The sequence below is a fragment of the Salmo salar genome, chromosome ssa28 (assembly GCF_905237065.1).
Source record: "Salmo salar chromosome ssa28, Ssal_v3.1, whole genome shotgun sequence".
NCBI lineage: Eukaryota > Metazoa > Chordata > Actinopteri > Salmoniformes > Salmonidae > Salmo > Salmo salar.
This window is the reverse complement of record NC_059469.1, coordinates 33,539,446-33,562,043: the sequence shown is the minus strand read 5'-3', so window position 1 is coordinate 33,562,043 and position 22,598 is coordinate 33,539,446. Positions and strand designations below refer to the sequence as shown.

At 41.6% G+C, this 22,598-nt stretch overlaps 1 protein-coding gene and 1 long non-coding RNA gene across 2 annotated transcripts in view; both read right to left on the bottom strand.

The window, feature by feature from the left end:
• LOC106589879 (histone acetyltransferase KAT6B) overlaps nucleotides 1–444 on the bottom strand; it is a 102,750-nt gene extending 102,306 nt beyond the window's left edge. Inside the window, exon 1 of the mRNA XM_045710443.1 lies at nucleotides 139–444. The gene's annotated coding sequence lies outside the window, so the exon portion shown is untranslated. The remainder of the gene's footprint in view (nucleotides 1–138) is intronic.
• A 10,893-nt stretch (nucleotides 445–11,337) lies between these two features.
• The window catches only part of LOC106589881 (uncharacterized), a 165,361-nt gene continuing 154,100 nt past the window's right edge, over nucleotides 11,338–22,598 (bottom strand). Inside the window, exons 4-5 of the long non-coding RNA XR_001324965.2 lie at nucleotides 11,960–12,046; nucleotides 11,338–11,687 (exon numbers count right to left, since the gene is read on the bottom strand). This is a non-coding gene — a long non-coding RNA (uncharacterized lncRNA). The remainder of the gene's footprint in view (nucleotides 11,688–11,959; nucleotides 12,047–22,598) is intronic.

Below are 22,598 nucleotides of genomic sequence, written 5' to 3'. Positions count from 1 at the left end.
TATAAATCGTTTACACAATGTGCCGCCGCTGGGCGAGGAGGCAAAACAAATTACTCAAGTTTCATGCAAGGATGAACATGTAACCAGTGAGGGGAAAAAAGCATCGGCTAGCTACCGTAAATATTTGCTGGTAGTTACCTCAAGTTTTTTCTCAGATACAGTCCTCTTCTTCATTATCAGGATGACGGAAACGACGATCGGATATAAACACTCACAGCGGCACATCCATAGGAGGTTTCCTTGTATGTTTTATCTCTAAAGGATACACTAAATGCTCGCGTTGAGACAGAGAGGACCGGATAACAACTAATTGAAAGGTTAATCTACATAGCAGCCTGTGACAAAGTGGTACCTCTCTCCCCCTTCTGCTTCTTCTGCTTCTTCTTCTTCACTGTAGACATCCCCACTTCAGTCAGTGTAAACCGAGCGGACCGGCGCCCCTGTGTAGCAGCAGCGCTTCAACAATGATCATAGGCAAATGTAATGTCACTTTAACTTGAACACATTCAAATGTGCAGGAAGGAGATGCCATGGGGCTGAGAGAAAAATGTGCAGTTTTATAACGCTATTCTACACATTTTGTCATGAGTCCGAGAGAAAATGCTGTAGTTTTAAAGCTAATTCCCCATAATTCTACACATTTTGCCATGAGGCAGAGAGAAAATTGTGCTGTTTTATAGTTCATTTCATGCTATTCTTCACATTTTGCCATGGGGATGAGACAAAATATTGCCGTTTTTAAGCACAAATGTGCAGTTTTATATTGCTATTCTACACATTTTACCATGAGGCTGAAAGAAAATGTTGCAGTTTTAAAGTAACTGTCTAGTGAAAATCTCACTTTTAGAAGTTCCTATTCTGTTAACTCATACCCAAATAATGTTGTTGACTAATCCTATACTCGTATTTGTGGCCAAAGCATACATTGGAGTAAAAATATATAAGAAAACAACCTCAAACAGTCCATTTAACAAACGCTTGCTATATCCTCAAAGAGGAGGAGGATGAGCTGGCCAATCAGCAGTCTACTCGCATTAATATTTTTAATGACCAGTATACGCCCACACCATTCTCTACCTGCCCGAACCATGAAAAACAGCCCCACAGCATTATACCTCCTCCACCAAACTTTACAGTTGGCACTATGCATTTGGGCAGGTAGAGTTCTCCTGGCATCCACCAAACCCAGATTCGCCCATCGGATTGCCAGATGGTGAAGCTTGATTCATCACTCCAGAGAACACGTTTGCACTGCTCCATAGTCCAACAACGGCGAGCTTTACACCCCTCCAGTCGATGCTTGGCATTGCCCATGGTGATCTAAGGCTTGTGTGCGGCTGCTCGGCTATGGAAACCCATTTTATGAATTCTCCCGACGAACAGTTATTGTGCTGACGTTGCTTCCAGAAGCAGTTTGAAACTTGGTAGTGAGTGTTGCAACCGAAGACAGAGTTTTTACGAGCTACGCGCATCAGCACTCGGTGGTCCCGTTCTGGGAGCTTGTGTGGCCTACCACTTTGCGGATGAGCTGTTGTTGCTCCTAGACCTTTCCACTTCACAATAACATCAGTTACAGTTGAACGGGGCAGCTCTAGCAGGGCAGAAATCTGACCAACTGACTTGTTGGAAAGGTGGAGTCCTATGAAGTTGCCACGTTAAAAGTCACTGAGCTCTTCATTAAGGCCATTCTACTGCCAATGTTTGACTGTGGAGATTGCATGGCGGTGTGCTTGATTTTATACCCCTGTCAGCAACGGGTTTGGCTGATATAACCGAATCCACAAATTTGAATGGGTGTCCACATACTTTAGGAATATACTGTGTATTTCATAGAAATCTGGAATCACTGGACAGTTACTTTAAAGGTCAACTGCAAAGGCTGATTGCAAAAACAAAGTCTTTAAACTGTATAACTGATTAATGCATCATCATACCAGGTAATTTAATGCTGATATTTTTTTTAAATTAAAATGTATGAATAAGATATTTGCTTACAGAAGTGCCATTTCTGACAGATCTTTACAGTTTCTGACCTAAAACAAATCCTGTGAAATTACCTCAACACATACTGGAGGAGTTACTGCCTAGCTAAGCTAATTTCCTGCAATTCTACACATTTTCCCATAGCTTATGATGTGTTCATATGCTATCTAGGGGGCCCCAATTGCACACACTGTACATAGATTTTTCTATTGTGTTATTGACTGTACGTTTGTGTAACTCTCTGTTGGTGTTTTTGTCGCACTGCTTTGCTTTATCTTGGCCAGGTCGCAGTTGTAAATGAGAACTTGTTCTCAACTGGCCTACCTGGTTAAATAAAGGTGAAATAAAAAAATAAATACAAAATCTTGGAATAACTTAATGCAGTCTATTAGCTTACCACCTTGTTCCCAAGCATCTTGGGTTCATACCATATTCATGTGTTTATTTTTACACAGAGGTTGACCCAATCCTAATAATGAACACATCACAAGTTCTTGGTCATGACACTAAATCATTACATTATGAATAATGTCACCATATAACACGTCTGTCTTTAGACACAAAATTGATTTAGTATTTCATTCCGTCACAACAGGATACCAACCTATATCGTTTTAAATCAAGACAGACAAGAAGACAACCCCTTCAGAATCACTCAGGTATAGTCTATCAAATGGACAAACACCAAGTCAAATCGACCGTATGATTCATTCAAATTATGGAAATGATCCATCAACAAGCTCAAGATGTTACAGCGGCTTCCTACCTACAGTATATTGTCCTGCATTACATCATATCTGGCATTATAACATGTATGTAACAGCAATCTCATTTTACAACAGCAGTAACACAACATGTGTAATGTGACCCATACACGTGGTGACATCCCATTCTGTGTCATCGTTACAGGCATACAGACACGAGCAACATGACCCATTATCATTCCCAAATGGCTCCCTAGTCCCTTAAAAGTGCACTACTGTTGACCAAGGCCCATAGGGCTCTGGTAAAGAGTAGTACGTTATATAAAGGAAAGGGGGATACCTAGTCAGTTGCACAACTAAATGCATTCAACCGAAATGGGCTCCTGGGTGACACAGTGGTCTAAGGCACTGCATCTCAGTGCAAAAGGCGTCACTACAGTCCCTGGTTCAAACCCAGGCTGTTTCACATCCGGCCGTGATTGGCAGTCCCATGGGCGGCGCTGAATTGGCCCAGCGTCGTCTGGTTTGGCCGTGGTAGGCCGTCATTGTAAATACGAATTTGTTCTTAACTGACTTGCCTAGTTAAATAAAGGTTAAATTAAATAAAAAAAATGTGTCTTCTGCATTTAGCCTAACCCTGTAGGGAATAGTGTGCCAAATCGAGTGCCATTTTGGACATAGATACACTGTGGAGGGAAGGAGGGAGACTATTGTGTTGTGTAGTTAGTAAATATTGAACTGGTTTGAAAACCTATTACGTAAAGTTTGGATAGGCAATTTAGTTTGGATAGTCTATTCTAAACTATTACGTAAAGTTTGGATAGCCTTTTTGCCTCAACAAGATAATCTTGTTAAACATAATAAGTAAATATTGAACTGGTATGTAAAAAGTTTGGATAGGCCTATTCTAAACTATTACGTAATGGTTTGGATGTTTGCAAGTAATCTTTTGTTGACGATGGTAACCTAATTTTGAGGTAGTTACATAATAATAACACATAATATTTGTATTAAATTTGAGTGACAATATACCACATCTTTTATAAAACATATATTTTATAAACACATGTTTACCATGTCAATACTTGTTAAGTATTATTATTAGCTAATCTGATATAAACAATAGTTATTTCACGGGACATTTAAATCACAGTATGATTGACATGAGGACGTGAAACAAGTGTTGTTATGATTGGATTGTCCATGGTATCAAGAGAAAGGAAGAGTACCAAGCACATGTGCGTGTGTGTGAGAGAGAGTCTCTCTTTCCGGTGTGTGTGTGTGTGTGTGTGTGTGTGTGTGTGTGTGTGTGTGTGTGTGTGTGTGTGTGTATAATGAATGTCACCCTGGGCCCCAGCAGGCCAGGCAGCAGGTCCCCCTGACTCCCAGAGCCCCACACTGCTGCATCCCATGCATGGGTCCAGCAGGAGCATTTGAATTGGCACTTGTGTCTCAAATGGTACCCAATTCCCTATATAGTGCACTACTCTTGACCAGGGTAGTGCACTATATATGGAGCCATTTGGGACAGAGACGGGAGCATGTGCCAACCACAGTCTGCCCATCCCCCCAAATCGCTCCCTCTCTCTCCATCCTCTCTCTCTCTCTCTCTCTCTCTCTCTCTCTCTCTCTCTCTCTCTCCCTCTTCCTCCCCCTCTCTCTCTCAATCCCTGCCAACTGCCACCCAGTGCTGTTCAGGAACACTGCTGCCCATCTGCGGTGCAAAACTCTGGTCTGGTTTGCTCTGGCAATGTCCCCAGTCAGTCAGTGTGAATCCCAAATGGCACCCTATTCCCTATGTAGTGCACCAAGGGCTCTGGTCAAGAGTAGTGCACTGTATAGGGAATAGGGTGCTATTTGAGATGCACGAACACATTTGCTTTTCAAAGAAGGGATGGAGGGAGGTCATGAATGAAACCACGTGATGGTACATACCACATCGACAAGTTGTGGTGTATTTTTCTTTGACAGTATAACTGTAGTAGGCTATGATAAGCCCAAATCTGCCCCAAAATGACATATGTTCTTCCACCAGCCCCTTCTAATTGATCCTTGCATGTATAATCAAAGTTATTAGAAGTTAGCAGAATTAGGACTTGGGAATTGCACAGCCCAAGGGAGAAAATAGGGATGTTAGTTGTTGAGACAGAGACAATACTACTAGACTAGTTAGCCAGTTAGTTGTTGAGACAGAGACAATACTACCAGGCTAGTTAACCAGTTAGTTGTTGAGAGAGAGACAATACTACTAGACTAGATAGCCAGTTAGTTGTTGAGACAGAGACAATACTACTAGACTAGATAGCCAGTTAGTTGTTGAAGCAGAGACAATACTACTAGACTAGATAGCCAGTTAGTTGTTTAAACAGACACAATACTACTAGACTAGATAACCAGTTAGTTGTTGAAACAGACACAATACTACCAGACTAGTTAACCAGTTAGTTGTTGAAGCAGAGACAATACTACTAGACTAGTTAGCCAATTAGTTGTTGAGAGAGAGACAATACTACTAGACTAGATAACCAGTTAGTTGTTGAAACAGAGACAATACTACTAGACTAGATAGCCAGTTAGTTGTTGAAACAGAGACAATACTACTAGACTAGATAGCCAGTTAGTTGTTTAAACAGACACAATACTACTAGACTAGATAGCCAGTTAGTTGTTGAGAGAGAGACAATACTACTAGACTAGATAACCAGTTAGTTGTTGAAGCAGAGACAATACTACTAGACTAGTTAGCCAATTAGTTGTTTAGAGAGAGACAATACTACCAGAGTAGTTAACCAGTTAGTTGTTGAAGCAGAGACAATACTACTAGACTAGTTAACCAATTAGTTGTTTAGAGAGAGACAATACTACCAGACTAGTTAGCCAGTTAGTTGTTGAGAGCGAGACAATACTACCAGACTAGTTAACCAGTTAGTTGTTGAGAGAGAGACAATACTACCAGACTAGTTAACCAGTTAGTTGTTGAAACAGACACAATACTACTAGACTAGATAACTGATGTATTTCATTTCTATAAAAATAAAAGTAAGAAAAAAAGAAAGTAAACTGAAGGAAGAAACTGGTAAATAGTCGTCCTTCTCGTGGTAGCTAAGGATTCTTCATTCTCATTACTGGCTCCATCTTTCTGTGTTTGTGCTCCAAATGGTACCTATATTCCCTATATACAGTAGTGCACTACTTTTGACCAAAGCCCTATGGGGAATAGTAGTGCACTAAATAGGGGATAGGGTGCCAATGGTCACGCATACTTTGTGTTTGTGTTTTGCCATCTGTCATGTTGAGAAGCAAATGAACCAGCTGCTACGGAGTGTGATCTCAGCCAATCAGAAACGTAGTGCTTTTTCAAAGCGCATCTGTGTGAAACCTTAAAAATGCTGATGAAAAAAAAGAGAAGTGTCTCAAAGTTGGTAATAACATTTTTGGTGTTCACCTAGATGCCCCCCAAATTAGCATAAGCGCATAAACTCAGCCTCTTTAAATTGAACTACAGCCCTTTGAATAAGAGGCGTTTGAATGGGAACTCTCTTAACATTCAATGAGCCCAGAAATGAAAGGAAAAAGATGAAACGCTAACAGGTTGGCTGTGCAGTATTATTTAGACACAATATGATAATAAATGGTATATAGCGTAATGGGTTTTTGTTGTTGCAGACTTTTTTTTGGACCGCAGCCTATGATAATGTCACGTCCTGACCATAGAAAGCTTTTATTTTCTATGGTAGAGTAGGTCAGGGCATGACAGGGGGGTTTTGTCTAGATTATCTATGTCTATGTTGGTTCTAGTTTCTTTTTTCTATGCTGGGGTTTTTGTCTAGTTTATGTATTTCTATGTGGGGTTCTAGTTTCTGTATTTCTATGTTTTTTTGGGGGGGATGATCTCCAATTAGAGGCAGCTGGTCATCGTTGTCTCTAATTGGGGATCATATTTAAGTTGTTGTTTTTCCCACTAGGTTTTGTAGGAGATTATTTTGAGTAAGAGTATGTTGCACTGCTTTGTCACGGTTTGTTGTTTTGTTTATTAGTTTATTTGTATGTCTTGCATAGTTTCACAGTTTAAATAAAATGTGGAACGATACACACGCTGCGCTTTGGTCCCATTCTTCAGACAGCCGTGACAGATAATGGTATATATAGGTAGTATAGGCTTCAGTTTGTATCTACTACTGGTATAGGTGCAGTGTGGTATGAGCTGAACACTTAGGGTGCACCCCAGATGACACCCTATTCTCTATATAGTGTATAACTATAGTAGACCAGAGCACTACATCCTATTCCCTACATACTGCAGTGGCTCTGGTCAAAAGTAGTCAACTATAGGGAATAGGGTACCATTTGGCAGTAACCCTACATTTGTTCCATCCATGCCTGGAGGGAGGGAGGGACAGACTGGGGCCTCTCCGTGATCCTTGTCTCCCCTCTCCAACACCTGGCGACAGCACAGCTGGTTGCAAGGGGGGGATAAACCTAGATTCCAGGGCTCTCTAATGACCACTATGAAGAGGCACCCCTAATCCCATAACTGAGAGAAATTACCTCCATCAGCCTTGGATCTATCCTTCCCAATAGCACCCTATTCCCTATATATAGTGCACAACTTTTGACCAGCACCCATAGGGAGACCATAATGTATTGTAAGTTAAGCTACAACACTTAGCGACAATGTTGATGAACTGTCATATCCATGGAATTACTGTACACTTTAACCCTATAGAGTCTAAGCCAGGAAGGGGGGGTTCTCAGCTAATATATGGAATAGTTTTCATATGGTCATACAAACGATTATCACGCCCTGATCTGTTTCACCTGTCCTTGCGCTTGTCTCCACCCCCCTCCAGGTGCAGTGGCGGTTCTAGACCATTTCAACTGGGGTGGGGGGGGGGGGGGCCAAGCTGGGGCCAGTTGTATTGTTAGAGGGGCCAGTTACGTTAGACGTTATTGTTGTCATATCGTTTTGCATGTGGTACGATACTGTTGTGTTCCGCCTAAAGCTGTCCCTCTAGAAAATGTGTGGGTTAAATTAGTGTTCCGCGTTGCCACAGTCTAATAACGGATGTAAAAAAAGAATGATAGCAAAAATTAGTTATGTAAAAATTATTTCATACTCCACATTTAGGCCCCCCCCCAGAACCGCTATACCTGTGTTCTCTGTTTGTCTGTTGCCAGTTTGTTTTGTATCGTCAAGCCTACCAGCGTTTTCCCCTCTGTTCCTGTCTATTGCTTGTTACTGTTTTTTTTCCCGGTTTTGACCTTTTCTGCCCGCCCTGCCCCTGATTGACGTCCTGTACCATTGCCCCACTACACTGGATTATCGACAGCCGCCTGCCTTGACCTGTAGTTTGCCTGCCCCTATTGCTGTAATAAACATTGCTACATCAACACAGTCTGCATTTGGGTCATACCTGAAACGTGATAGTACGAACTGGCCATGACTGACCCAGCAGACTTGGACCAGCTCCGCTGCGCCATCTCCTCCAAAGGAGCCACCATTGGTAGGCACGAGGAGTTCCTTCGTGGTCTGATGGAGGGGTTCCAGGCCACGGCCAAACGTCATGACCAAGCATTGGACATTTTGCCGGAGCAAGTCCGTGGGTTGCCTACTAGGCAGCCTACCACGATGGTAACCTCTCAGCCCCTCAGTAACCCGGCTGGTAGCAGCGCCATCACCCCGGTTTCCTGGGAACCCCGCTTACCTCCCCCGAGCACTTCAATGGAGAATTGGGCACCTGTTGGGCATTTTCTCGCTCAGTGTTCCCTTGTTATGGAGCTGCATCCTTCCTCCTTCCCTTTGTACCGCTCTAAGATAGTGTAACTCATCACGCTGATGTCCAGGAGGGCCCTCGCCTGGGCTACGGCCATTTGGGAACAACAGTCGGCCGTTTGCTTCAGTCTGGGGGAATTCATGGTGGAGGTGAAAAAAGTTTTCGAGGCTCCGGTGTCCGGGAGAGAGGCTACCAGGAAGTTACTCCAGCTTCGGCAGGATGGTCGGTTACGGGAACGTAGGAGGGAGAAGAGGTCTGATTGCAGTCCCAATCGCTCACTCAAGGATCCCACCTTGCATCTGAGGAACTCCGGAAGTTCCCAGCGTCTACGTCCCCGAGAGGATCCGAGCTTACCCGAGTTCCTCCAAGAGCCTCCGAAGACTGCTGATTCACCTCTTCCCGAACCGATGCAGCTCGGCAGGGCTAGGCTGTCTCCTGCTGAACGCGTACGCAGACTTGACACCCAGAGTTGTCAGAGAGTTGTCTGTATTGCGGTACTGCCCTACTTTCACAAGCCACTGTACACGGACAAGTTCTGGCCTGGTTTAGATCTTATCTGTCGGAAAGATATCAGTTTGTCTCTGTGAATGGTTTGTCCTCTGACAAATCAACTGTAAATTTCGGTGTTCCTCAAGGTTCCGTTTTAGGACCACTATTGTTTTCACTATATATTTTACCTCCTGGGGATGTCATTCGAAAACATAATGTTACATTTCACTGCTATGCGGATGACACACAGCTGTACATTTCAATGAAACATGGTGAAGCCCCAAAATTGCCCTCGCTAGAAACCTGTGTTTCAGACATAAGGAAGTGGATGGCTGCAAACGTTCTACTTTTAAACTCGGACAAAACAGAGATGCTTGTTCTAGGTCCCAAGAAACAAAGAGATCTTCTGTTGAATCTGACAATTAATCTTGATGGTTGTACAGTCGTCTCAAATAAAGCTGTGAAGGACCTCGGTGTGACTCTGGACCCTGATCTCTCTTTTGAAGAACATATCAAGACTGTTTCAAGGACAGCTTTTTACCATCTACGTAACAACTAAAATCAGAAACTTTCTGTCCAAAAATGATGCAGAAAAATTCATCCATGCTTTTGTTACTTCTAGGTTGGACTACTGCAATGCTCTACTTTCTGGCTACCCGGATAAAGCACTAAATAAACTTCAGTTAGTGCTAAATACAGCTGCTAGAATCCTGACTAGAACCAACAAATTTGATCATATTACTCCAGTGCTAGCCTCCCTACACTGGCTTCCTGTTAAGGCAAGGGCTGATTTCAAGGTTTTACTGCTAACCTACAAAGCATTACATGGGCTTGCTCCTTCCTATCTTTCCGATCTGGTCCTGCCGTACATACCTACACGTACGCTACGGTCACAAGATGCAGGCCTCCTAATTGTCCCTAGAATTTCTAAGCAAACAGCTGGAGGCAGGGCTTTCTCCTATAGAGCTCCATTTTTATGGAATGGTCTGCCTACCCATGTGAGAGATGTAGACTCGGCCTCAACCTTTAAGTCTTTACTGAAGACTCATCTCTTCAGTAGGTCCTATGATTGAGTGTAGTCTGGCCCAGGAGTGTGAAGGTGAACGGAAAGGCTCTGGAGCAACGAACTGTCCTTGCTGTCTCTGCCTGGCCGGTTCCCCTCTCTCCACTGGGATTCTCTGCCTCTAACCCTATTACAGGGGCTGAGTCACTGGCTTATTGATGTTCTTCCATGCAAGACCGAGCACAGCAACAAGACACACGGTAGTTATACTGCATCAGCAAGGTCTCTCCCAGGCAGAAATTTCAAGGTAGACAGGGGTTTCCAGATGTGCTGTCCAAGCTCTTTTGAAGAAGCACAAAGAAACGGGCAACGTTGAGGACCATAGCCGCAGTGGTCAGCCAAGGAAACTTACTGCAGCAGATGAAAGACACATCATGCTTACTTCCCTTCGCAATCGGAAGATGTCCAGCAGTGCCATCAGCTCAGAATTGGCAGAAAACAGTGGGTCCCTGGTACACCCATCAAGAAGTCTGGTCAGAAGTGGCCGTCATGGAAGGCCTCCGACCAAAAAAGCCATACCTCCGACGAGGAAACAAGGCCAAGCGACTCAACTATGTATGAAAATACAGGAACTGGGGTGCAGAAAAATGGCAGCAGGTGCTCTGGACTGATGAGTCAAAATGTGAAATATTTGGCCGTAGCAGAAGGCAGTTTGTTCGCCGAAGGGCTGGAGAGCTGTACACGAATGAGTGTCTGCAGGCAACAGCGAAGCATGGTGGAGGTTCTTTGCAAGTTTGGGGGCTGCATTTCTGCAAATGGAGTTGGGGATTTGGTCAGTATTAATGGTCTCCTCAATGCTGAGAAGTACAGACAGATACTCATCCATCACACAATACCATCAGGGAGGCATCTGATTGGCCCAAAATGTATTCTGCAGCATGACAACGACCCCAAACATACAGCAAAAGTCATTAAGAACTATCTTCAGCGTAAAGAAGAACAAGGAGTCCTGGAAGTGATGGTATGGCCCCGACAGAGCCATGATCTCAACATCATCAAGTTTGTCTGGGATTACATGAAGAGAGAGAAGCACCTGAGGCTGCCTCTATCCACAGAAGAACTGTGGTTAGTTCTCCAAGATGTTTGGGCCAACCTACCTGCCGAGTTCCTTCAAAAACTGTGTGCAAACGTACCTAGAAGAATTTATGCTGTTTTGAAAGCAAAGGGTGGTCACACCAAATATTGATTTGATGTAGATTTTTCTTCTGTTCACTCACTTTGCATTTTCTTAATTGATAAATATAAACTATTATCATGTCTATTTTTGAAAGCATTCTTACTTTACAGCATTTTTTCACACCTGCCTAAAACTTTTGCACAGTACTGTATATATGTATATAAATATAGCTTGAACAGATGGATTATAATCGGGATTTCCTTATTTTTTTATTATGTTAATTCGATTTCTGCTGGGGCGTGGAAATTGTAGGCTAAGGGATACACAAACTTTACACAACTTTGAGGCACATACACACAGCTTAATGCAGCAGGTGTTTTAAGGAAAATACATGGAAATCAAAGCACAGTGCTTGGGGGATAATGGTCGGATGCATCAATGGAAGTCTCAGGGAAGGTAAATCCTGCCCGTCTGACGATATCGTTGGCTGCGTAGTGGCCCCCACGGACACACTCCTCCATCGGCCTCTCCTGGAGGACCAGCTCCAGACAGAAAGCCTGGGAGGAGAGAGAGGCAAGGGTCAGGGGTCAAAGAAAAAAAGAATAGAGCAGAGCTGAGAAGAAAATATCATTAAAGTGTCACTCCTTAATATATCATTTGACAGAGCACAGTTTGAATGACGGGGCTAGGGAGGGCTGGTGAAAAATGTAGAAATGGAACATGGACATGATTGGTTAAGTTGGCATCTATGTACGTGGTGAGGATGATTGGCAGAAACCAGGGAGAAACCAAGGAGAAACCAGGGAGGAGACAGACTAGTGTACTGTACCTCACACAAAGGCATCTCCTTCTCCGTTAGTGTCCACGATGTTGCTCTGGTCAATGTCCAGGATAGGGAACACGGTCACCTTCTCACCTGGGGGACAACGACAGAGAGCGAAGGGAGAAATTGAGGATAAGTCATATTGTTTAGTTAATTATTGTTACCTATATGACCCTGGGTCGAGGAACAAAGAATACCATGCTTCCAAATGTCATACACACTGTGATCAGTCAGTAGAGTGTAATTTCACATGAGATTGTATCTTCAGGTGTAATGCCACAAGGTTATTTTTGTCTGACTTCACAATACAGTAAAAATGCATAGCGGTGATAAGGTTTTACACTTTCAGCTCAGTATCATATCACGATGGATCAGTATCCTATCAAGGTAGATCAGTATCATATCAAGATGGATCAGTATCATATCAAGGTAGATCAGTATCATATCAAGGTGGATCAGTATCATATCAAGGTGGATCAGTATCATATCAAGATGGATCAGTATCATATCAAGGTGGATCCGTATCATATCAGGGTGGATCAGTATCATATCAGGGTGGATCAGTATCATATCAAGGTGGATCAGTATCATATCAAGGTAGATCAGTATCATATCAAGATGGATCAGTATCATATCAAGGTGGATCAGTATCATATCAAGGCGGATCAGTATCATATCAAGGTGGATCAGTATCATATCAGGGTGGATCAGTATCATATCAAGAAGGATCAGTATCATATCAAGATGGATCAGTATCATATCAAGATGGATCAGTATCATATCAAGATGGATCAGTATCATATCAAGGTGGATCAGTATCATATCAAGATGGATCAGTATCATATCAAGGTGGATCAGTATCATATCAAGGTGGATCAGTATCATATCAAGGTGGATCAATATCATATCAAGGTGGATCAGTATCATATCAGGGTGGATCAGTATCATATCAAGGTGGATCAGTATCATATCAAGATGGATCAATATCATATCAAGGTGGATCAGTATCATATCAAGGAAGATCAGTATCATATCAAGGTGGATCAGTATCATATCAAGGTGGATCAGTATCATATCAAGATGGATCAGTATCATATCAAGGTGGATCAGTATCATATCAAGGTGGATCAGTATCATATCAAGGTGGATCAATATCATATCAAGGTGGATCAGTATCATATCAGGGTGGATCAGTATCATATCAAGGTGGATCAGTATCATATCAAGATGGATCAGTATCATATCAAGATGGAACAGTATTATATCAAGGTGGATCAGAATCATATCAAGATGGATCAGTATCATATCAAGGTGGATCAGTATCATATCAAGGTGGATCAGTATCATATCAGGGTGGATCAGTATCATATCAAGACGGATCAGTATCATATCAAGGTGGATCAGTATCATATCAAGGTGGATCAGTATCATATCAAGGAAGATCAGTATCATATCAAGGTGGATCAGTATCATATCAAGGTGGATCAGTATCATATCAAGACGGATCAGTATCATATCAAGACGGATCAGTATCATATCAAGGTGGATCAGTATCATATCAAGGAAGATCAGTATCATATCAAGGTGGATCAGTATCATATCAAGATGGATCAGTATCATATCAAGACGGATCAGTATCATATCAAGGTGGATCAGTATTACATTTACACTTTAGTCATTTAGCAGACGCTCTTATCCAGAGCGACTTACAGTAGTGAATGCATACATTTCATACATGTTTTCTCTGTACTGGTCCCCCATGGGAATCAAACCCACAACCCTGGCATTGCAAACACCATGCTCTACCAACTGAGCCACACGAGACCATGATAGTATGATAGTATCATATCAAGATGGATCAGTATCATATCAAGGTGGATCAGTATCATATCAAGGTGGATCAGTATCATATCAAGGTGGATCAATATCATATCAAGATGGATCAGTATCATATCAAGGTGGATCAGTATCATATCAAGGAAGATCAGTATCATATCAAGGTGGATCAATATCATATCAAGGTGGATCAGTATCATATCAAGGTGGATCAATATCATATCAAGGTGGATCAGTATCATATCAAGGAAGATCAGTATCATATCAAGGTGGATCAATATCATATCAAGGAAGATCAGTATCATATCAAGATGGATCAGTATCATATCAAGGAAGATCAGTATCATATCAAGGTGGATCAGTATCATATTTTTTTATATTTTTTATTTCACTTTATTTAACCAGGTAGGCTAGTTGAGAACAAGTTCTCATTTGCAACTGCGACCTGGCCAAGATAAAGCATAGCAATTCGACACATACAACAACACAGAGTTACACATGGAATAAACAAAACATACAGTCAATAATACAGTAGAACAAAAGAAAACAAAAAGTCTATATACAGTGAGTGCAAATGAGGTAAGTTAAGGCAATAAATAGGCCATGGTGGCGAAGTAATTACAATACAGCAATTAAACACTGGAATGGTAGGATGTGCAGAAGATGAATGTGCAAGTAGAGATATTGGGGTGCAAAGGAGCAAGATAAATAAATAAATACAGTATGGGGATGAGGTAGGTAGATAGATGGGCTGTTTACAGATGGGTTATGTACAGGTGCAGTGATCTGTGAGCTGCTCTGACAGCTGGTGCTTAAAGCTAGTGAGGGAGATATGAGTCTGCAGCTTCAGAGATTTTTGCAGTTCGTTCCAGTCATTGGCAGCAGAGAACTGGAAGGAAAGATGACCAAAGGAGGAATTGGCTTTGGGGGTGACCAGTGAGATATACCTGCTGGAGCGCGTGCTACGAGTGGGTGCTGCTATGGTGACCAGTGAGCTGAGATAAGGCGGGGCTTTACCTAGCAGAGACTTGTAGATAACCTGTAGCCAGTGGGTTTGGCGACGAGTATGAAGCTAGGGCCAACCAACGAGAGCGTACAGGTCGCAATGGTGGGTAGTATATGGGGCTTTGGTGACAAAACGGATGGCACTGTGATAGGCTGCATCCAGTTTGTTGAGTAGAGTGTTGGAGGCTATTTTAAAGATGACATCACCGAAGTCGAGGATCGGTAGGATGGTCAGTTTTACGAGGGTATGTTTGGCAGCATGAGTGGAGGATGCTTTGTTGCGATATAGGAAGACGATTCTAGATTTAATTTTGGATTGGAGATGCTTAATGTGAGTCTGGAAGGAGAGTGGATCAGTATTATATCAAGGTGGATCAGTATCATATCAAGGTGGATCAGTATCATATCAAGGTGGATCAATATCATATCAAGGTGGATCAGTATCATATCAGGGTGGATCAGTATCATATCAAGGTGGATCAGTATCATATCAAGGTGGATCAATATCATATCAAGATGGATCAGTATCATATCACAGTGTATCAGCATCATATCAAGGTGGATCAGAATCATATCAAGGTGGATCAATATCATATCAAGATGGATCAGTATCATATCACAGTGGATCAGTATCATATCAAGGTGGATCAGTATCATATCAAGGTGGATCAATATCATATCAAAATGGATCAGTATCATATCAAGATGGATCAGTATCATATCAAGGTAGATCAGTATCATATCAAGGTGGATCAGTATCATATCAAGGTGGATCAGTATCATATCAAGGTGGATCAGTATCATATCAAGGTGGATCAGTATCATATCAAGGTGGATCAGTATCATATCAAGGTGGATCAGTATCATATCAAGGTGGATCAGTATCATATCAAGATGGATCAGTATCATATCAAGATGGATCAGGGTTCTAGGAAATGAAAAAACAGTTACTTGGTTTCAATTTAATAAATTATTTAAATGAGTGCTGTATATGATCTTCAGCGGGATGTATTGCTTCAGTTATCAGTAGCACGAGTAAAAAAAAGAAGGGAAATTGGCAGAGGGAACAAAAGAAAAGCAAGAGAAAATGTACCAGATGACAAAGTCTTGTGGTGTAGAATGACATTAAATCAACAACTTCTGTCAGTACAATCTGCACCACACAATGGATCCCAATCTGCACCACACACTGGATCCCTATTCCCTATTTAGTGCACTACTATTAACCAGAGCCCTATCAAAAGTAGTCCACTAAAGCCTGAAGTTTGGATGAAAGGAACACGAGGAGACTGACAGAGATTCGAAAGACCTTCGAGTTTAGGATTTAAAGCCACAATCTGTAATAATTTTTAAAATGGCTATCACTAACTCGAACGACTATATATAGCGGTAATATTGCTGATTGCACCTTTAAAGAGAAAGAAAAAGCTAACGACGACAAACAGAATGTAAAATGACGAGACCCCCTGCTAATGGAACAACAGTTCACTGATTCAACCCTGATTCAACCCTGCCTCATGAATTTCAACAAGCTTCCAGAACGTCCTCAGAGTCCACTGTGTACTCATGAATAAGGTACACAAGGCCTAGTTCTCGTGAATTGCACTGCATACAGAGGCATTATGTGACCGACCGCCTTGATTCAGTCTTATGCAGCAAAATTCGATTTTTTTTTAATTCATTTTTTTACATTGGATAAAAGCAGACAAAGAGCTACAAAATGGTATATCGTACACTGCATTTGAGGAATAATGGGAAAGTAATTCTGCTTTGAAAGTTGATAAACTTGTAACCTCACTTTTGAGAAAATGGCCTTTGAATGTTTTTGTATGTACATTATATTATACTGTAGATAATTGGATACTATTTAAAACAAATCAAGCCACCACGTGAAAGTAGCACATGAAATAAATGAACTGACAAGGTGACAGATACTAAAGGTCTTTGATAGATGTAGCCTAACTTGACTAGATAACATTAATAATCACTCATGTGGCTTCCTTGAAAGAACATTCCCCCCTTTTCAAGAAAGCAGCTGATTGTCACTTTGATAATAAATTACAATAAAACCAAGATCCTTTTAAGATCAGCTAATTAGCTCCATAATGACTTTGCTTAATTAATGTTGCAAATGAAGCATGTGGACCCTCCCTCCTCCTCCCTCTTGAAAATTATTAACCACTTGACATATTAACATGTAAATTGTGCTTATAATTAATTATTCTACAGTTAACAGATTATAATGATCAATTGCGAGACGTGTGTTTATTTAAAGAGAGGGTTTAATTAACAACACCAATACGAGCGCATGTCTACGTCCCAAATGGCACCTTATTCCCTCTATAGTGCACTACCCATAGGGCCCTGGTCAAAAGTAGCATACTACATAGGGAACAGAGTGCCCATTTGAAATGTAGAGATGAGCTCTCTTTATAATAGAATAATAGAATCCAGTATAATTATTGAGCATGGATTCCAAACACGTATTATTACCGCAGACGTTCTGTTCAATAGCCCCAAGAATATCAAACAAAATGGTGAAGTTAAATATGTTTACACAGTTTCAAACAAAAGGTTATTTCCTCATTAAGGTTTCCAGAGTGGGCAGCAGAGGAGGATGAGAATGAATAGGAGGAGGAAGAAGATGAGGAAGAGGATGAGGAAGAGGAAGGGAAGGAGGAGGAGAAGGAGGAGGAGGAAGAAGGTGAGGAGGAGGAATTGAGGAGGAGGAGGAGGAATTGAGGAGGAAGAGGAGAAATCACACATCTGAGATGTAAGCAGCTGGAAACAGAAGAGGCTAATGGGTTATAAACATGAACTTTGTAATGGCAATCACATATCTTACTCTAACCTACTAACTCACACCATCCTGTTAGAAGACTACAAAACCACACATAACCTACAAAACTATCCATGGTCATGACATAACCTATATTTAAACTAGATAAAGAGAAGAATTGTAGGCTACTGAAAAATAATGTTCCTTGACTAATAGCATCTCTACTGCTTGACCGGATAAAGATATTGACATGCTTTTTCACCGTTGAGCTGATCCTTTTTATTCATTTTATTCTAAAATGGATGAAATAAAGATATTTCCTCATCAAAACAGGTTTTAGAAATGTTTACAAATGTATAAAACATTTAAAACAGAAATACCTTATTTACATAAGTATTCAAACCCTTTGCTATGAGACTCGAAGTTGAGCTCAGGTGCATACTGTTTCCATTGATCATCCTTGAGATGTTTCTACAACTTGATTGGAGTCCACCTGTGGTAAATTCAATTGATTGGACATGATTTGGAAAGGCAAACACGTGTCTATATAAAGGTCTCACAGTTGACAGTGGATGTCAGAGCAAAAACCATCCCTACGGTGAAGCATAGTGGTGGCAGCATCATGCTGTGGGTATGTTTGTCAGCGGCAGGGACTGGGAGACTAGTCAGGATCGAGGCAAAGATAAACGGAGCAAAGTACAGAGAGATCCTTGATGAATATCTGCTCCAGAGCGCTCAGGACATCAGACTGGGGCAAAAGTTCAACTTCCAACAGGACAACAACCCTAAGCACACAGCCAAGACAACACAGGAGTGGCTCCAGGACAAGTCTCTGAATGTCCTTAAGTGGCCCAGCCAGAGCCCAGACTTGAACCTGATCGAACATCTCTGGAGAGATCTGAAAATAGCTGTGCAGTGACGCTCCCATCCAACCTGACAGAGCTTGAGAGGATCTGCAGAGAAGAATGGGAGAAACTCTCCAAATACAGGTGTGCCGAGCGTGTAGCTTCGTACCCAAGAAGACTTGAGGCTGAAATCGCTGCCAAAGGTGCTTCAACAAAGTACTGAGTAAAGGGTCTGAATACTTATGTAAATGTGGTATTTCAGTTTATTATTTTTAATACATTTGCAAACACTTCTAAAAACCTGTTTTTGCTTCATCATTATGGGTTATTGTTTGTAAATTGATGATGAAAAAAACAATGTAATCCATTTTAGAATAAGGCTGTTGTCACGGTTGTCGTAGGAATGAGCGGACCAAAGTGCAGCGTGTGTGTCGTTCCACATTTTATTTATACTGTGAAACTATGCAATACATAAATAAACTGAATGACAAAAAACAACAAACCGTGACACAGAGGTGAAACATACACTACTCAAAATGAATCTCCCACAAACCCAGGTGGAAAAATCCCCTACTTAAGTATGATCTCCATTTAGAGACAACGAGGACCAGCTGCCTCTAATTGGAGATCATCCCAAACAAACCCGACATAGAAATACAAAACATAGAAAAACACCCCCTGTCACGCCCTGACCTACTCTACCATAGAAAATAACATCTTACTATGGTCAGGACGTGACAGCTGTAATGTAACAAAATGTGGAAAAAGTCAAGAGTTCTGAATATTTTCTGAATGCACTGTACATAAACATCACACCACCACAGTATAACACTCCATTCCGTCATCCCTCTGTCTGCCAATCCTTCCTTTCATTGTATTTCATTTCACCAAGGACACGAAAGTTCACATAACTTCTTCGGAGAGTCAAATTAGTACTTGACTAAACATTAGCTCAGGTTACAAGTACACCATACTCCCAGCGATGTGGAAACACAAAGACACAAAGAGCTCATTGGCAGAGAACTGTCATGGTTATTTGTTCCAAATGGCACCCTATTCCCTATGTAGTGCACTACTTTAGACCAGAGTCCATCAAAAGTAGTGCACTACATAGAGAATAGGGTAACATTTGGGACTCAGTAAATTGGAAATGTTCACGAACAGGTTCCTGCCAAAAATCTGTGTCTCTGTTGACGTTGGCTGATGGCATGTCTGAAAACATCACTTTGCTGTAATAACTTCACATTTCACTGTCTGTAATGAGGGGAGGGTGACCAAGTGCAGTCAGTCATTTTAACTTCAACTGTTCTTACACAGCTCAGGCTCTTCAAGCAAAGCCTGGCTGACGCGACCCATGTAACTCAAAGTACAGGGAGAACTGCGACACACTGGTCTGGAAAGGACACCGTTTTGTTAATGCAATATAATCGCTCAGAAATTGTGCGAGGGGTTTGATTGGTTCTCTCAAATGTTCTAACCGTTGTATTGGATGGGGGGGGGGGCAGCGCTCGAGGGCTGTGTTTGAGTGAAAAAGACACAGAGGAGAGCCAACCAGTAAAAGCACAGCCCCTCCTTCATTATCGACGCATTGTGCCGGCCCCATCAGAGAGCTATTCCAGACTCTGAAGTCAGGAGGACTTGGAGAGCTAGGTGTTAGCCAGAATACTTCAAGCAATAGAATTCAAAAATACTGATGATATGGTGAATTTGTAAATTGATTCAACAATGTGCCTGGTTAGCTTGCTGTGTGGGGGGTTGACTAAAGTGTTACAGTCGCTAACAACTTAACCTGTAGCATTGATTCAAGAAAGAAACAAACAGGGATTTGATTTTAGAATGAAATACATCCTTGCTAACCATTTGCAATTGTCTGACTTTTGTTCTCTTTGACCTCGGCAACTCTCTAATGAACTAGGCTTGAACGGTTTGCTAATCATTCACTCAAGGAATTCTTTGTACACAGCGACTCACTTTGGCATTTTGCACAGATTAAGTACTTTGTTAACTATTATTTTTCACACCATTAACTTGAGATAAATATAGGCTACTGTTATGCAAAAAATAAAGATATTTATACCTTGGATATTTAGCCTACTGGATGGTGAGTACATCATGATATTAGAAATCAATGTATTGTGACAGACATCAGGTAAAAGTTTTAATGCATGCTTTGGCAGAACAGTGTACTGTAAGTCAACACTACTAATACATTCCACTACATAGGCTAATTCAACAATGACAGTTTAATCAGTAACAGAAAAAAATGGTGTCCTTTATTAACTAGGCAAGTCAGTTAAGAACAAATTCTTATTCACAATGACGGCCTACCCCAGCCAATCCTTAACCCTATGGGACTCCCAATCACAGTCAGTTGTGATACAGCCTGGAATTGAACCAGGGTCTGTAGTGACACCTCTAGCACTGAGATGCAGTGCCTTAGACCGCTGCGCCACATAAAGCTATTCACTCTCTGACCAGGAATCGAACCCGGGCCGCGGCAGTGAGAGCTCTGAATCTTAACCACTAGACCAACAGGGAGAGGTCAAACCAAATCAAATCAAACGTTATTGGTCACATACACATGGTTAGCAGATGTTAATGTGAGTGTAGCGAAATGCTTGTGCTTCTAGTTCCGACAGTATTGCAATATCTATCAATTCCACAACAACAACCTAATACACACAAATCTAAGTAAGGAATGGAATAAGAATATGTGATCATAACAACATACAGGAACTCAAGTCCTTTTGTTCACCTGACTCACTATCAAATGCTGACCGCATTATCTACCAAGAGAATTCTCTTCGATCATAATACAGTCGTGTATATTCCCCCCCAAGCAGACACATCGACGGCCCTGAAAGAACTTCATTGGACTCAGTGTAAATTGGAAACCACATATCCTGACGCTGCATTTATTGTAGCCGGGGATTTTTAAAAAGGCGCCTCTTCAACCTCAGGAGGCTGAAGAATTTCGGCTTGTCACCAAAAACACTTACAAACTTTTACAGATGCACAATCGAGAGCATCCTGTCGGGCTGTATCACCGCCTGGTACGGCAGCTGCTCCGCCCATAACCGGAAGGCTCTCCAGAGGGTAGTGAGGACTGCACAACGCATCACCAGGTGTCTGTTCACCCCGCTATCATCCAGAAGGCGAGGTCAGTACAGGTGCATCAAAGCGGGGACCGAGAGACTGAACAGCTTCTATCTCAAGGCCATCAGACTGTTAAACAGCCATCACTAACATTGAGTGGCTGCTGCCAACATACTGGCTCAACTCCAGCCACTTTAATAATGGAAAAATGTATGTAATCAATTTATTACTAGCCACTTTATATAATGTTTACATACCCTACATTACTCATCCCATATGTATATACTGTACGCTATACCATCTACTGCATCTTGCCATCTTGATGTAATTAAATGTATCACTAGCCACTTTAAACAATGCCACTTTATATAATGTTCTCATACCCTACATTACTCATCTCATATCTCATTCCTTTACACTTGTGTGTATAAGGTAGTTGTTGTGGAATTGTTAGGTTATATTACTTGTTAGATATTACTGCATGGTCGGAACTAGAAGCACAAGCATTTCGCTACACTTGCATTAACATCTGCTAACCATGTGTATGTGACAAATACATTTGATTTGATTTGAGATAAATATATGGATGAGCAATGACCGAGCGGCATAGGCAAGATGCAATAGATGGTATGAAGTATAGTGTATGAGATGAGTAATGCAAGATATGTAAACATTATTAAAGTGGCATTATTAAAGTGACTAGTGATCTATTTATTTTAAAGTGGCCAAGTGCTTTAAAATCTGTGTGTAGGCAGCAGCCTCTCTGTGTTAGTGATGGCTGTTTAACAGTCTGATGGCCTTGAGATAGAAGCTGTTTTTCAGTCTCTCGTTCTCAGCTTTGATGTACCTGTACTGACCTCGCCTTCTGGATGGTAGCGGGGTGAACAGGCAGTGGCTCGGGTGGTCACATCATAATACAGTGCTTCCCAAACGGTGGGGTGCGGAACACTCAGTCGGGCTTTCAACTTACTCTTGAACGTTTTTAATAGTAGAATGCACGAGGGGCAATTTCGAAAATTAGGTAGTGCATCATCAGTTCCTCTTGTCCTGTCAGTCATTACAAACCTTAGAGAGATATTTATAA